Consider the following 17,731-nt stretch of genomic DNA (forward strand, 5'->3'; position numbering starts at 1 on the left):
GACAACAATAGGAATTAGTTCCTAGATTAGCTCCAGTTTGTTGGGAGGGAGTTAATGCATCCTAAATTTGAGTTGAAAGGATTTATGAGGCAGTTAGATTCTCCTTGCTATATAACAGGTATCCATACGGATGGTTTGTGAGTAGTGTGAGAGTTTGTGAGGATTTGATTTATGTAATCTCCTGTTTGATTAATAAAGAATTGTCGATGCCTATGTTTGGTGGACGTAGCCCAGATTGGTTGGGTGAACCACGTTAATTGTTGTGTCTTTATGTGCATGATTTTATGGCTGTGTATATGTATGGTTATTTGCTGTGCATCTGATCCCCAACAAGTGGTATCAGAGCAATGTTGGAGTGCTGGTGCTACTAATTGTTGTGCGTGGCGTCCTAGAGTCTGCGTGCTGAAGGAGCTGCTGAGTAAAGCCTGCGTGTGGAAGATGAAGTGAATCGCCAGTGCGCGTGAAGTTTGCTGGTGCGTATGACCAGTGCTGGAGATTGTTGCGTGTGTTGAGGTGAAACACCAGCACGCGTGGAGGTTGCAGGTGCGTTGAATGGTACACACTGTTGTTCAAACTGCGTGGAGGTGCGTGGTTTGGTTATTGGCGCTGTGCCTGGTGCGTTGAACGCAATAAAGAGTTCAGGTATACATTTATTTCAATAAGAAATTCATCGCAGGTCATATTAATCAAACCATTAGAGCCACCATTTTGAAAGTGAACGCAATAAAGAGTTGAAGTATCCATTTATTTCAATAAGAAATTCATCGCAGTGCATATCAATCAAGAGAAACGTTTCTAATGAGAAGCTTTGAGTGAGAGAATTTCTATTCAAAGAGTGTAGAGGTATCGTCTTAGAGAGTACATGTAGAATATATTTGTGATGTAGCGCATACAATTCAAATTATGTGCTGTGTTGAGTTATGTACTGCGTTGAAATATGTTCATGTGCTGATATATGTTCTGCGTTGAATTCTTTTATTTTGTGTATGAATTCAATAACCGATGTCAGTTATTGATATCATAAAAACTGTGCCATGAATCTATGAAGTATGTGAACGTATGGTACAACGGGCAGATATTTGTTTGTTTTTTAAAAGCAAAGGCATATAAGGCATAGGCAGTGTTTTAATTGCTGGTATTTAACAGTTATATTTTGGAGATTATTGCGTTTTTTGGTTGATACAAAATGGCGAAAACTCAGAGTGCCCGGTTTGAAATTGAGAAGTTTAATGGCAAAAATAATTTCAAGATCTGGAAGGTGAAGATGTATGATTTGCTTGTCAAACATGGTGTGGCAAAGGCGTTGTTGGGCAAATCCAAACAACCTTACAACATCACAGATAATGAGTGGGCCGAGATGGATGAAAGAGCGATAAGTGCTATTTGATTGTGTCTAGCTGATGATGTCCTGTTTAATATCGTGTCGGAGACAATAGCTGCTGGTTTGTGGATGAAATTGGAGAAACTGTACATGACCAAATCCTTAACCAATAGGATTCTCCTGAAACGACAGTTGTACAGTTTGCGAATGAAGGAAGGTACATCGATTGCTAATCATTTAAATGCTTTTAATACTCTTCTTGTGCAATTACAAAGTATAGAAGTAAATATTCAATCCGAGGATAAAGCTATTACTTTATTGTGCTCGTTGCCCGAATCATGGGATCATTTTGTTACTTCTATAAGTCTCAGTTCATCAGAAACTATTGAGTTTGATGATGTAGTTGCATCCTTATTATCAGAAGAAACAAGGAGAAGGTCGCATTCTGAAACCTCTACATCAGAAGCTATGATGGTTAGAGGTCGTTCGAAAGAAAGACACTCCAGGAGGCCGAGCGACTCACGTTCAAAGTCGAAAGGGAAGAAGAGTAAGCTAAAGTGTTGGTTTTGTGGCAAATCAGGGCATTTAAAGAAGGACTGTTGGAAGCGACAGCAGCAGACTTCTAAAGCAGATTCTTCGACAGAAAAGAAGGAGGCAAATACGAGAGATACAGGTTCGACATCTGGTTCAGGTATGAGTGATGAAGTATTATCAGTTAATGTGTCAAATCATGGTAAACATTGGTTGTTAGATTCCGGTGCATCAAACCACATGTGTATCCATAAAGAATGGTTTAAGGAATATAAATCAATTAATGATGGAGTTGTGTACATGGGTAATGATGTAACATGTAATATTGTGGGGATTGGGAGCATACAACTACAAATGTTTGATGGATCAACTAGAATATTAACTGATGTGAGGCATGTACCAGATTTAAGAAAAAATTTGATTTCATTAGGAGCACTTGATTCAAATGGATATAAAACTGTAATTCAAGGTGGAGTAATGAAAATTTACAAAGGAATTTTACTAGTTATGAAAGCTAAGAAGGTAGGAAATCTATTTCAGTTAGAAGGAAGTACAGGGTTAGATTATGTGTCTACGGTGTCTAAACATGACAGTAGTTCCATTCACTTATAGCATCAAAGATTGGGGCATATGAGTGAAAGAGGGTTAAAAATTTTGGCTGATCGCAAGTTACTTCCAAATCTAAAGTTTGGAAAGTTAGATTTCTGTAAGCATTGTCTGTTTGGAAAACAAAGTAAACAAAAGTTTAAAACAGGCAAACATAGTAGTAAAGGCATACTTGATTACATCCATTCAGATGTTTGGGGTCCAGCTCCTACAACTTCATATGGTGGTTCGTCTTATTTTGTATCATTCATTGATGACTTTTCTAGGAAAGTGTGGGTCTACATGTTGAAAAGGAAGTCTGATGTTTTTTCAGTTTTCAAGCAGTTTAGAGCATTGGTAGAAAACAGCACTGGTAGAACAATAAAATGTTTAAGAACTGACAATGGTGGTGAGTTTACTTCCAAGGAGTTTGACAGCTATTGCAAGGATGCAGGGATCGAGAGACATAAGACCACGGTTTATACTCCTCAGCAGAATGGAGTTGCTGAACACATGAACATAACTCTTCTAGAGAGAGCAAGGAGTATGCTGAGTAACGCCAGGTTGCAAAAGGAGTTGTGGATGGAAGCAGTGGCAACAACTTGTTATGTGATAAATCGATCTCCATCAACGGCGATAGGCTGCAAGATTCTGCAAGAGGTATGGAAAGGACACCCGTGTGACTATTCTAAACTCAGAGTGTTTGGTTGTGATGCATATGCTCTAGTTCCTAAACATCAGCGAACTAAATTAGATCCAAAGTCGAAAAGGTATATCTTTGTTGGGTATGGTGTTGGAACAAAGGGATATAGATTGTGGGATCCTACTACCCGCAAAATCATCATCAACAGAGATGTAAAGTTTAATGAATCCTCTCTTGTACAGTTAGATGTAGATAGTAGATTGAAACAGGATGATGTATCTGATTTTCAGTACATTCAGTTTGATAACATTTCTAATGATAGTCATGATGACCATAGTTCAGATACTAGTCATGAACAGGTTTCAGAATCAGAACATGAACAGGGTTCAGGTATAGATCATGAACAGGTTTCAGATACTGGTCATCAAGAAGTTCCTACAGATGGTAGTCAGCCAATCGAGGAAGCACCAGAAACATCATTAAGGAGGTCGACAAGAATCAAACGGCCACTGAGAAGGTATGATGATTATGTTATTTCAGTTGCATTTACTGCTAATGACGATGAACCTCTGTGCTATCAAGAAGCAATAGAAGGTTTGAAGAGTGATAAGTGGAAAGCAGCCATGAAGGACGAAATGATGGCCTTGGGTAAGAACGACACATGGGATCTGGTTGAGCTTCCGAAAGGCAGGAAAACTATGGGGTGTAAATGGGTGTTCAAGCTGAAACGAGGTGTGAATGATACGGAAGACAGGTACAAAGCACGGCTGGTTGCAAAAGGGTTTTCTCAGAAAGCCGGTATTGACTTTCATGAGATTTTTTCACCAATGGTTAAAATTGTTTCAATTAGAATTGTGTTAGCATTAGTGGCTTTGCTTGATTTAGAGTTGCAGCAATTAGATGTTAAGACTGCATTTCTACATGGAGACTTAGATGAGGAAATATATATGGAACAACCGGAAGGGTTTGCTCAGCATCGCAATGAGAAATTTGTCTGCAGGCTCAAGAAGTCATTATATGGCCTGAAGCAGTCGCCTCGGCAGTGGTATAGGAAGTTTGATTCTTTCATGTTGAGTCAGAAATATGTTAGAAGTGAATATGATCATTGTGTTTATTTTAAACAGTTAAATAATGGCATATTCATTATCTTGGTATTGTATGTTGACGATATGCTTTTAGCAAGCAAAAGCATAGAAGAAATCAACAGGTTGAAGGCTCAGATGGCATGGACGTTTGATATGAAAGATCTAGGAGCAGCAAGACAGATTTTGGGAATGGAGATTTTCAGAGACAGGAGCAATGGCAAGCTATGGCTATCACAACAAAAGTATATTGAGAAAATATTTTTGAGGTTTGGTATGAATAACGTGAAGCCTGTGTCAGTCCCTCTCGCTTCCCATTTCAAGCTTTCTTCGAGTTTATGTCCTAATTCAAATGAAGAAAAGGATTATATGTCTCGAATTCCATATGCTAATGTAGTAGGATGTTTAATGTATGCGATGGTGTGTACGCGACCAGATATTTCACATGTAGTTGGAGTTGTCAGCAGGTATATGGCAAATCCGGGTAAAGAGCACTGGTCAGCAGTGAAATGGGTGCTTCGGTATTTGAGAGGCACAAGTAGTTATTGTATCACTTACAATAAGAGTAGTGAATTTGTTTGCGAATATGTTGATTTCGATTTTGCAGGTGATTTGGATAAGAGAAGGTCAACTTCAGGGTATGTCTTTACTCTTGCAGGTGGAGCTATAAGCTGGATGTCAAAGCTACAGAACATTGTCGCTTTATCCACTACTGAAGCAGAATACATTGCTGCTTCGCATGCTTGCAAAGAGGCGGTTTGGTTGAAAGGTTTGCTTGGTGAGTTTGGTAGGTTACAGGACAACATCAGGTTACTTTGTGATAGTCAAAGCGCAATACATTTGGCTAAGAATCCGACCTATCATAGTAAATCAAAGCATATACCGATCAAGTACCATTTTGTAAGACATGTTATCACTGAAAGGGGAGTCTCCCTTGAAAAGGTGCATACAAAGGAGAATTGTGCAGACATGTTCACAAAACCAGTTTTGTTAGAGAAGCTACTTTGGTGTTTGGCTTCTCTTGGCTTGCAGAAAAGATAAAATAATAATAACAGGGCATCAGGCGAATTGTTGTCAAGGTGGAGATTGTTGAAATTTTCTGTTTTGAATAAAATAGGAAAAATCTGAGTAGATGACAACAATAGGAATTAGTTCCTAGATTAGCTCCAGTTTGTTGGGAGGGAGTTAATGCATCCTAAATTTGAGTTGAGAGGATTTATGAGGCAGTTAGATTCTCCTTGCTATATAACAGGTATCCATACGGATGGTTTGTGAGTAGTGTGAGAGTTTGTGAGGATTTGATTTATGTAATCTCTTGTTTGATTAATAAAGAATTGCCGATGCCTATGTTTGGTGGACGTAGCCCAGATTGGTTGGGTGAACCACGTTAATTGCTGTGTCTTTATGTGCATGATTTTATGGCTGTGTATATGTATGGTTATTTGTTGTGCATCTGATCTCCAACAATCTAGTCAAGGCTTTCAAAGCTAATGGTTATTCATCTACTCAGATCTCTAAAGCTCTCCTGTCTATTGCTCACCCCAAACCCAAAAAGTCGAACCCCTCTTCCTCTTGTGGTCTTGCAACCCTCCCTTACATCAAAGGGACCACAGATCTTATTGCTAAGATTATGGCTAAGAGAAGCATAAAAACTATATTTAGACCCCACAAAACCCTCAAGCAATTGTTCTTGTCGGTCAAACTTCAGATCCCATGCAAGGATCAAGGGTTTATAAAATTCCTTGTTCCTGTGGTAAAGCTTACATTGGTCAAATGGGTCGACCCGCCTCAAGGAGCACATTGCTGACACCAACCACAATCGCCTTTCAAACTCTGCCATAAACCACAACCGTCTTTCAAAGTCTGCCATAGCTAAACACTGTCATAAATCCAAACACTTAATTTGTTTCAATCAATCAAAAATCATAGCCCTTGAACCATTCTACAACTCTCGTATTATTCGACAAGCCCTTGAAATCGAAAAGAACCCTAATAACTTTAATAGGGAGGATGACTGTAAGTTTAGCCATTCCTGGAAACCCTCCTCCACCATCTCAACCCTTGAATTTTAACCCATCCCTAATCCCGTCTTCCTCCTCTTTATCGTTCCCTTCATATTAAAGTTTTTGATGGTCATCTTTTAGAATCTTTATCTATAATTACACTCTTCATCTTATTTTATATTAAGCCTTACCTTTCTTTCTTCTCTCTTTATTTCTTAACCTAGTTTGAGACTATTATACTTTACTCCTTTTTATGGGCTTTAATCCTTTTCTCCTTAACCTCCCTTTATTATTTTATTTTATATTTCTCCTTTAATCCTGACCCTCTCTCCTAGTCATATTGTTGACCATGGACTCTATATTATGAATGTTTCTTGTTGATCCTCCTTTACCATTTCATTTTAATCTATAATCTAATAATAGATTTAAATGGACTCATTTTTCATTAATTGTTCATATATTGAATGTCATATAATTATCTTTCATTTAATTAGTATTATTCATAATTAAAATTTTACTATTTTAAAATTCCAAAAATCACCGAATCATAATTATTATTTGTCAAATATGGTTTATTTATTAATTCAAATAATTGTTTATCTTAAAATTTGGTCAAATATTATTTATTTATTTTTTAACTCTTAATCCAACATTCAACTATTGTTTCTTATAAAAGGACTCTTTGTGATCCCTGATCATAGATAAAGTCACCATCCAAAACTTTGGACATATTGAGTCAAAATCTAACACTCTAACACTTTTGTTCAAATCTAACTGTCATTAGAATCCAAAGTCATGTCACTTTATTTCATTTTTCTTGTTTGGTTTGGTTTTGTTTTGTTTGAGTGTCATTCGAAATGAGACTTGTAATTTAAATGGAAAGATATATTATTAGAAGAGTGGAAAGGAAGTAGTTGAGGCTTGTAATTTAAATGGAAAGACATATTATTAGAAGAGTGGAAAGGAAGTACGTGATAAAATTTTAAAAATTAACTTTTAAGATTTTTTAAATTTTAAATAATATAATAAATTAAATTTTGAAACAAATATGGTATTTTTAAAATATTTAAATATGAATAATTATATAGTTTATTTTGTTGATTTTTTATTGTTAAGTATTTTATTAATAAAAAGTTATGAGGTTAATTTTTCTTGCTACACTTTGGGGCTAGGCTTTACTAATAATCACTTCAAAATCTATTTAAATTTTGATAAGTTATATATAATTTTATAATCATCATTTTTAAAAACTTTTATATCTTTCAAATAATACTACTAATTAAATTTCAAAATAAATATTTTAATTTATATATAAACTTCCAAAAAACATTTAAAAGAATTTTATGACTTTTAAAACATTTTCAACCGTTTTTATTAAAGTCATTAAATAAAAATAAAAAATAATTCAATCTTTGATTATTAAATTTATTAAATAAAGATAAAAAATAATTCAATCTTTAAAAATATTGTCAATTAAAAGAATAAATAAGTATTAGAATTATTAAAATAATTTGTACAGATAAGTATTTCAATTGAAAATAAAAAAATATCAACTTCAAAGAATTCTATTAGTTTTTAAAAAATATCATTATTTTAAGGGGTTGAAAGAATGAAGGGATTCATAAATCTTAAAAGGAAAATTGATTAATGAAAGTTTGTAAGGGGCTTGGGTCATAGGTAAAATAATTTAGCAGAAATATATAATCACAACTTTGATCTCCAACTAGCAAAAGAGCATAATCTTATCGATTGCAATTTTAGGAGACTCTATCATCATTATCCAGCTTCTTATCTTTGGTTTCTTTCCAAAAAAACAAACAATTGGCTCTAATCCTATAAGAGTTCATGACATCCTTAAGACTCTCCCTCATAAATCATTCTTCCATATTCTTCGAGGGCAAAATAAAAAAAACAAATCTTCAAACCACCATATCAGTGTAAAAAAAATTGAGTCGAAAAAATTGTCATGAAATTAATGGCTCTTCAAATTGGATAGTTATGCCATGATGAATTTCTTCCAGAAATACAACGCATCTTTTGATGCCCTTAAAATAGAAAAGATACAAAACATACCTCCTCCCGACATAAAAAATAATACCTTACCTTTGAATATTGCAAAATTTGGTTTTTGTTAAATGCCTTCTTGCCTCATGGTATAGTTGGGATACCTCTCCTCTCGTGCCGCCAATGTCTTCGGCCTCATCTCCCATGTGCGAGTGCATTGGCATATAATTATGTTCAGAAGCACTCAGCGTAGAATCGAATTTTAATCCATGTTTTCTACAAATATTATACAAAATTTCAAATAAATGAAATTTTGGAAATATAAATATTTTTTTCCAGAAGAAAAAGCGATATAATTATATTGAGGCAATATATGCAGCATAACCTGTAGAGTACAAAGATGGTTGTGGTTCCCATAAAAATGGTGACCAAACTCAAAAAGACAGATTTATACAGATTTTACATGAAAATGAGAGTCACATGTAAAACCTTGGGGATCTGTATAGGAGCATATGAGATAAACAGAGCACGTAAAAAAACATATAAAACATATGAATGCCGAAACATACTGATGGATAGACTATTTGACAAACATAGCCAAAAACAGCGAATGAGTCAGAACTTGGTCGGCTGCCATTCGCACGACCGCCGGAGGATACTTGACAATGCAGGAGACAGGTCAGCTAATTCCCCCAAGTGTAAGACGATAGATCACCTGGTCACCCACGACAAAAGCGCTGCGTTCCGCTCCGGACCAAGAACCTAGAGAGCTCTTAGTCCTATCTTTGGATCGATTCATAGAGAGTGGAGATGCTTAACAAAACAGACTTGAAAGGGAGATTTGTGTCTTCAAAAATCTTTAAATTTCTCCATTTCCAGACACACCATAACACAATGGGAAGGATTGGACGCTTAGATTCCTCTTGTCTTCCCCACCAATCGAAAGCTGCATGAATAGAAATGAAACTCAGGTGAGGAAAATGTAAAGAAGAAGCCAATTCATACCAGATTTGTTGGGAGGCCGCGCATTTGAAGAACATGTGGAAGTTTGTCTCCTCCTCAGCTTCGCACAACACACATCTGCTAGGGCCGTGCCACCACCTCTTCCTCAAGTTTTCCCATGTTAAGTTTTTGTTGTAGAAAACTAACCATGAGAAGATAATCACTTTGAGAGGACAACCGAGTTTCCACCATACCAACGGAAAAATCTGTCTTGCAGGCATATTCTTTTTGGAAACAAGATCATAGTAGATATCTTTTACATTCGTTGTCGAATGAGAATGAGATAGAGACCATACTAAATGATCTTCTGGCTCGGCACGCTTTATCCCTCCTTCAGCTAGAGCATTCTTGACATTTTCCCAAGGTGATAACAAGGCAGCTGGTAGGCCAATTTCGGCAGCGTCCTTCAGAAAAGGCACAAGGCCCCTCCAATCCGCAATGATCTTGTCCCAAGTAAAAATGCCCATTCTGTGAAGGACAAAGAGAAGAGGGTCTGGAACATGAAGAATCCCCCTATAGCCAGCAAAAGAGTCGATACCAATAAAGATATTTCTTCCAGAGAACATCCTCCATTTCAGATTGTTTAAGAAGTATTTTTCAATTTTTCTGAAACTGTGCCAAATTGCAGAACCCTGTTTAATTCCAATGGAGCCGAACCTGAACCAGAACTCCAAACTTCTACCTTTTTGATACTTCTGATGGATGATAGCACTCCAAGGATTAGCGCCAAAGATGCCTCTCCACATTGTTTTGCAAACCAGAGCCTTTCTGAACAGCCTTTGATCCATAAGACCCCAACCCCCGAGCTTTTTTGGCATCGTTAAGCTATTCATTTTAGACAGATGGATTTTGCCTCGGTCAGCCTTAGCACCCCAGATAAAGTTGGCGGAAATCCTGTTCATGGAATGAATAATGCTGGCCGGGAGAATAAAAAGATGGGCCCAGTAAACCGCCAGTTGCATCAAGACAGATTGGGTGAGGACAACTCTACCTCCCAACGATAAAGATCTATGTTCCCACATCGAAATCTTGTTAAAAAATCTGTCAACTAGCCATCTCCAATCGTTCCTTGTATAAGCTTTCGCTTTGAGGTGGAATCCCAAATACTTGATTCCTTCTGTCAAAGATCTAGTTTCTATCCCGAAGAGCTGTGAGATCCATAAAATCATGTCCCAGTTGGAGTCATTGTGATACAGGAACGATTTTGCCTTGTTAATAATAAGCCCAGTCGCTTTTTGAAATCTGTCAAGGATATTTTTAATGCAGATCCAGGATGCTCTAGACAGCATTGCAAATAACAGGACGTCATCAACGAACAGGTTATGAGAAATGTAGATATGCTTGCAGATCTTTATCGGAACATACGCTTTTTCCTCAACTGCTCGGTTGATGTGTAAACTCAAGGAATTCATGGCCAAGATGAAAAGGAGAGGCGACAGTGGGCAGCCCTGTCGCAAGCCCCTTTCCGCACGAAAATAAGGAGAGGGAAAACCATTTATTATGACGGCATAGTTAACATTTTCAATACATGCCATGATCCATCGAATAGGGCCGGGTTTCAGACCTATTTTTTCCAGGAGACTTTGCATAAACCCCCAGTCCAAAACATCATAAGCTTTCTGGAGGTCGATTTTCATAATAGCAGCTTCTGAATTTTGTGAGAACATAGAATGTAAGCACTCCTGTGTACTGGCGACAACATCTAGTATATTGCGTCCTTTTAGAAAAGCATGCTGATTTGGAGAAAGACAGGATGCCAACGTCACTTTGATTCTTTCAGCTATAATCTTAGTAATGATCTTGAATGTTATGTTGCATAAAGAAATCGGTCTGAAGTCAAGGAATGATTCAGGCTCTCCCTTCTTTGGGATAAGGGCAATCAGAGTGGATGTAGTGTGGTGGTGAATGCTGCCCGACATTCTGGATGCTTCCACCATTCTGAGAAGATCCAATTTGAAAAGGTCGAAGAAATGGATCAGGAAATCAATTGTCCATCCGTCGGGGCCAGGGGATTTGTCTTTCTTGAAAGACTTCATAACTCCAAAAAGCTCATTTTCAGTGATTGGCTGAAACAGAGCTTCGTTCTTCTCATCGTCAAACATTTCCGGGATCAAGTCAATGCCCCATAGAATATCCCTGAAAGCAATATCTTTTCTTCTGCAATACTGTTCCTTGAAAAAACTGACTGCCTGCTTAGTAATATCCTCATGTGTGACAGCATACCCGCCCTTATCATCCTTTATTTTCCAAATGGAATTTTTGGCTCTTCTTGCACTTGCATAATTATGAAAGAACTTGGTATTTTTATCGCCTTCCTGAATCCATAAGGCTCTGCTTTTGAGCCTCCATAATGATTCCTCCTGCTGCATCAAATTGAATTTTTCCTTCTCCAATTTCCTTAAGCGGCACTTCATCTCGAACGAGCAAGAGGCATAATCTGTTGATCCCAGTAGAGAGTCCAGCTCTTGTTGAACCCTCTGTAATTCTCTTTTATCTTTCTGTCGCTTTTGGATCTGCCATTTTTTGACCATCTTCCTGATCTCTGCCATTTTTTCTCTGAAGGTTGAGAAAAAGGGGAGCTTGTCCCTTTCCTTAATCTCTTTCCACGCATTTTTGATATATTCATTGAAAGTTGTGTCCTGAAGGAGGGCTCTGTCAAACTTGAAAGAGTATCCCAATCTGAATTGTTTTCCAGGCCATGTTAATAGAATAGGTCTGTGATCCGAGACCAAAATATTTTCCACAGTTGAGCAGGGCATGCCCATTTTGTCAAGGATACTGATATGTACGAGAAACCGATCTATTCTTTTAGCTATATAGGCCTTGTCGACTCTGCCATTTGACCATGTCGGTTTCATCACCGCGGGCATAATATCCACCATATTCCTGTTAAGCATCTCTAACTTGATGAAATCAGCATGCGCATTGTTTATCTTCCCCTGGCCCCATACCTCTTCAGTGCTCAGTGCAATGTTCAGGTCACCAGCAATAAGGAGATGATCAATGTCAAACAGATCTGTAGAAAAAATGTTTTTCCAAAAAGGAACTCGGTTTTTGTATGGCGCGTATATATTAAGAATATTGATGGGAGAGTCGCATCCCCTGATGGAAGCCGCAATGATAATCCAAGGAAAAAAGAATAATGCAACTTGGTTAGGCTAAGAAATGTCACTCCACAAAACCATGCCTAATTACAAAGGGAACAGTTTAGTGGAATTTGCATACCAATCACATGAAAATTAAGAGATATGTTTTTTATAATCCTTAGAAATTTTACGTCTCTCAAATTTAAAGCAAATTAAAATAAATAAATAATCTTATAATATTATTTATTAATTATTGAAATTTAATAATTTATCTATATGGAATATTGTAAGTATAAGCCTTCAACACATTCTTCATAAGTAACTTCAACCCACTCATTCAATGGCTATCATCTGCACACAATTTGCATAACCCATCAAAAACTCTTTCAATGTTCAAATAAGTATAATATTTCAGCGAGAGAGATAATTTGCAACTGAGGCTTTTACATATCTTCAACAATAAATACTAAAACCCAGGCTACTTTCTCAAAATTAAATTTACTTTGAACGGTGCAACATAAACTTGAAATTGAAACCTTTTTGACGTAACTAAGAGTACTACGTGCCCATTTTTATTTCTAAATGTGGAATAATATTTTTCAAAATTAATTTAAAATATATAAATAAATTATTGTGCTAATGTATATTGGTCATATTGGTCATATTTTTTTTGAATAAGGAAGATGAATTAATTTGTATTCGAGGATAGAAGTTAGAGATAACTGTTCACATTGCTTGTTTGACAATTGAATTATGATAAATTTTCCACTTATAAAAAAAATAAATCAAATTCCTCTCAGATTTATCAAAATTTTCAGTCATCTTACTAAATGAAAAGTATTTGGCTATTCCAAATACTCTTGCCATTAGACCTAATTTATAGAAATGTATATTTTTAATAATAAAAAAATAAATATTACAAAATTATCTATTTAAATTGATATATAAATTATACTCTATTAAAATAAAAATTTAGTAGAATTTTACTATAATTTTTTTTATGGTAAGATAAATATTTTCCAAATTCAATTTTTTTTTAGGTATTTTAATTATAGTTAAACTGGAAAATTCCTAAATTGTTAAATTGGAAAATTCTTAAACAAATATAAGAGAGTAAGTTGATTTTAATTATTTTTTTAATATATTTTTAAATTTCTTTTTAAGATATTTAAAATGGATTTTTTAAATTTATATTTAATAAAAATAAAATAAAAAACTATATGAGTGATGTGTTTTTCTAATGCATAATTTTGTTAAAAAAAACGTATATGGTGCTTTATTTTTTTTAAATGTAAATAAAGTAAATCATATAAAAATATTTGTTAAATAAGTATATTTAAAGTTCATTTTAACATTTTTTATTTATAATGATGATGCTTTCAATAAAGTCATAATTTTAAATCTGATAATAAAAGGTGGTGTTACTAATAACACCATGTTTTAATTTTATGGTCAATTTTCAATAATGTTATTAGTTGCCAATGTTGTGATTTCAATCAAGTGATAATTTTTGTTGGAAATAATACTGAGAGGGTGAATCAGTATTAGTCAAGTCAATAATCTTTTCTTTTCATACTCGAATTTATATACGCTACTTCCATGTGGGTAACCCGTGTGTACATGCAACTGTGCTTAAGGAAACAAGCGTATATCCAGCAAACTAATGATTTAGTTAATTCATCTTATGTTGATCTTTAATCTGTGCATCAGTAATTTATTAAACATTAAACAGTAACCATATGTAGTTAATAACAGAGTGAACCATCACACATAAGCAACACACACGAACACCAAGATTTAAGGTGGAAACCCAATGTGCGTGAAAACCACCTGTTGCTGTCATCTTTGTCTTCTTTTAATAATAAGAAAATATTTTTACAACATTGTACTGGTGCAGACTCATACCAGTACAGAGGCTTCTACCTGCAAAAGGTTACTACCTTCTCTCGTTCTCCAGCTTCTACTGGAAGGGAGCTACAACCCCCTAGCTTTTGTACTAGCTGATATGTTTACTAGTATGTAGGTGCCAACCTACAGAAGGCTACGACCTTTTTTTTCCTCCAGGGATCACGTTTCATAAATTTTCAGACTAGATCCATCAACAACATTATACCTGCAATACAATCATTAAATACATCTGCATCAACCAATCACTGAAACCCAAACATCACTCTCTAAATCAACCAACCTCAATTAATCACTGACAACCTCTGAACCTCTGACACAACTGAATCAACCATTCATTCATACTTAATCAACTTCAACAAATCCACTGGAACATATAGAACACAATAACCAGTACATAGATCTCAACCCTAAACACTGCATCTTTATTCAGAACCAGCTGTAACCTCAAAACCATGCAACAAAGTGTATACGCAACTTGGAAGAGCCGAACCAGCATGTATACACAACTTCATCAAAGTGAACCAACGTATAAATATGCAAATACTTACTTATAACTTTGTTGCACTTCCTGACTTCAAACATACCCAGATCATCACATATAAAGGATAAAACATGTGTTAGCAATCAGATCTAGCCTATCAGATCACATAATGATAAGTCATTATGATCTTGATCCATCATTAGATCTCATCCATCATCACTGAAGCAAATCACAATCAATCAATTTGAACACTGTCACAAGAATGCAGTCACTAGAACATAAAGGAAAACCTAGAACTCTGTATCAACAACCAAAACCAACTGTAACTTCAAACATCATAGATTATTAGGTATATGCTACTTAGATGTGTTGAACCAACGTGTATACGTTCTTTTCTCAAAGCCAACCAAAGTATACATCTGAAAATATTAATTCATAATTTTGCAGCTATTCCAGACTTCAATTATACCCAGATCATATCATTTACAGAATAATATATGTGTCAGTATTCAGATCTAGAATATTCATGAGCAAAAACATATAATGATAGTTCATTTTACGCCTTAAGATCCTGATACATCATTAGATCTTATCCTTCATCAAATCCTAAGGTTCATCCTTGGTTCAGATCAAGCAGAGCACCATAAACCCATAACCTGCATACTAGATCTCACACTTCATTAGATATTCAATCATTTCTTTCACTTTTGCGTAATGATCTTATCCTCCTTTTATAGTTTTAGGCCTTTCTCAATACCATGGACCAAAACCACTTAGGACCAATACCTTGGACCAAATACCTAGGGTCAATACCTCAGACCAAATACCTTGTGCCAATACCATGGATCAAAATACCATGGACCAAATACCATGGACCAAAAGCTTAGTTTTCCAAGGTATACGCGCTTTTCCTTTTGTGAAAGTGCGTGTGTACGTTATACGCCCCTTTTGTTCTGTTAACCTGCGTGTATACGCTGCTTGGTCAAGGTGAACCTGCGTATACCCCTCTTTCTTCATTCTTTGAAGTCTGAGCTGCAATTCTTTGCTGTTGTCATGCTGTACTATGATCTTTCATCTGAGAGAGTTGCCTTCTGAACTAATTCCTTGAAACTGCCCTACATTTCATTACATCTATAAACACAACTGTCATGCATTTTGTCACATCTGATATCTCTTCTGTAGATTCATCTAGTTACCATATACAAGTGAGATGTTCTGCTACAACTGGGTTGCCATCAAGTACAACGCATGCATCATAATGCCAACAATCTCCCCCTTTGGACTTGATGGCAACCATGTTGGTGTTGATTACCGCAAGCTGTAGAAACTGTTAGAGATAACAAGCAATGCCAAAATACTCTCCCCCTTTGACATCAAGGGCAAAGGGCTAACCAAGAAGAAAACTTTCATGTCTGAACAACTGAATATAAACATTGATCATGCTGCCCTTAAGCACATGTTGAATTTTCTGATTAAACTCCCCCTTTGTACATGCTGAGATGCTCTATATCATCCATGCTCCCCTTGAGCACATGCAAAGTCTGCAATAAATATTTTCTAAAAGAATAACATGACTTTATGACTGTACTATGTGAGGATGACCTTCCTATCACCAATGACTCATACAAACATCCATCTCCCAACCGAGTGGGGATATACCAAATTTGACTCATCCATCCAACCAAGTGGGGATATACCAATTGTTTATGGATGACATAAGCAAGAAATATTACATCATCTATCCCATGTAAAGTGGGGATACAAATTATATCATATGATCAAGAAGGGACTCATCAAAAGACAAATTATTACATCATGGGTCTTTATATGACCTTTACATCAAATGATATACATGACATTTATAACAGAGACCAAATGTCTAAACAAGACCATGATAGTCATCAGCAACTATTATACACCATGTATGATCTGCACCATAAGCATCTATCAACAGCATCCATACCAGCAACCTGTATATGTCCATCATTAGTTCCCAAGATATGACAGTGTAAATATCATCAACCTGTGATAAAGTATGTCATATATAGATATCAACTCATCCTCTTGATCTCTTCAAGATCAACTTGCTTCGTTTCCTTAGTAGAAAGAGCCTTATAACCTTCCATGAATCAACTAAGAATATGTCATATCTCCAAGCAGTAGCACAAAATCATTCACATCATATCATATGAATGTGAAAACACCATAGTCATCATCTATGATCATAACATCATCATCAAGAACTGCATGATCTTTCCACAAGAACCTTCAATATATCAATCATGTATCATCACTAGAGAACATCCCACATCTGATAAGCATCAACCATGATAATCAACATATGTGAGTATCAACCTATCATCATAAGGTAAGAACTTATCATCATTATGTGACTAAGTGAGCCAAGTCTTCGACTATCCATGTCTTCAAATAGCTATGTCTTCATGAGAGCTATAATAACACCATTCTCTTGGCCAACCAACAATATTTGTCAATATGCAACTTAAGTAATCATCCATGTATCCAGCATATAAATATGTATCTAGCAAACCATGAGCTCATGGTCATTTGTCAAGATTTCTTGATATCATCATCAACAACAATCCTCAACCATGTGAGAGCCAAGAACTATAGAAATCTGGGATCATAACTGCACCATATGAACTTTATGCATCTTTGAAGGCATGATGACAATAGCATAAAGTAAATGAGTGGCTCATCATCAAATAATGAAGTTGTGTACTCAAGCTTTGTACTTCTCCTTGTCCTTATGAAGATCACTATGTAAGCAAAATATATGTACTATATGCATCATCAAAAAGTCATTCACAATCATCCATAAATCTGATCTGAATACCAACTATGTGACCCCAAGCATCATTTGATATTTTATCATGGGATACTCATAACCGTAACATAGCAAGATGTATCATTTAGCTACATAAGCTTCATCATCATACCAAAGACTTCTAAACATAATGCCAACAATGCTTTATTAGAAGCATAACTTGTTCTCCCCCTGAACCTATTTCACCTGTTCACTGTCAGATCTGATCATTGCATATATCAGTAAGAAGTATCAAGG

The sequence above is a fragment of the Pinus tabuliformis genome, chromosome 7 (assembly GCF_031772625.1).
Source record: "Pinus tabuliformis cultivar Carrire ecotype Pingquan chromosome 7, CPIR1, whole genome shotgun sequence".
NCBI classification, from domain to species: domain Eukaryota; kingdom Viridiplantae; phylum Streptophyta; class Pinopsida; order Pinales; family Pinaceae; genus Pinus; species Pinus tabuliformis.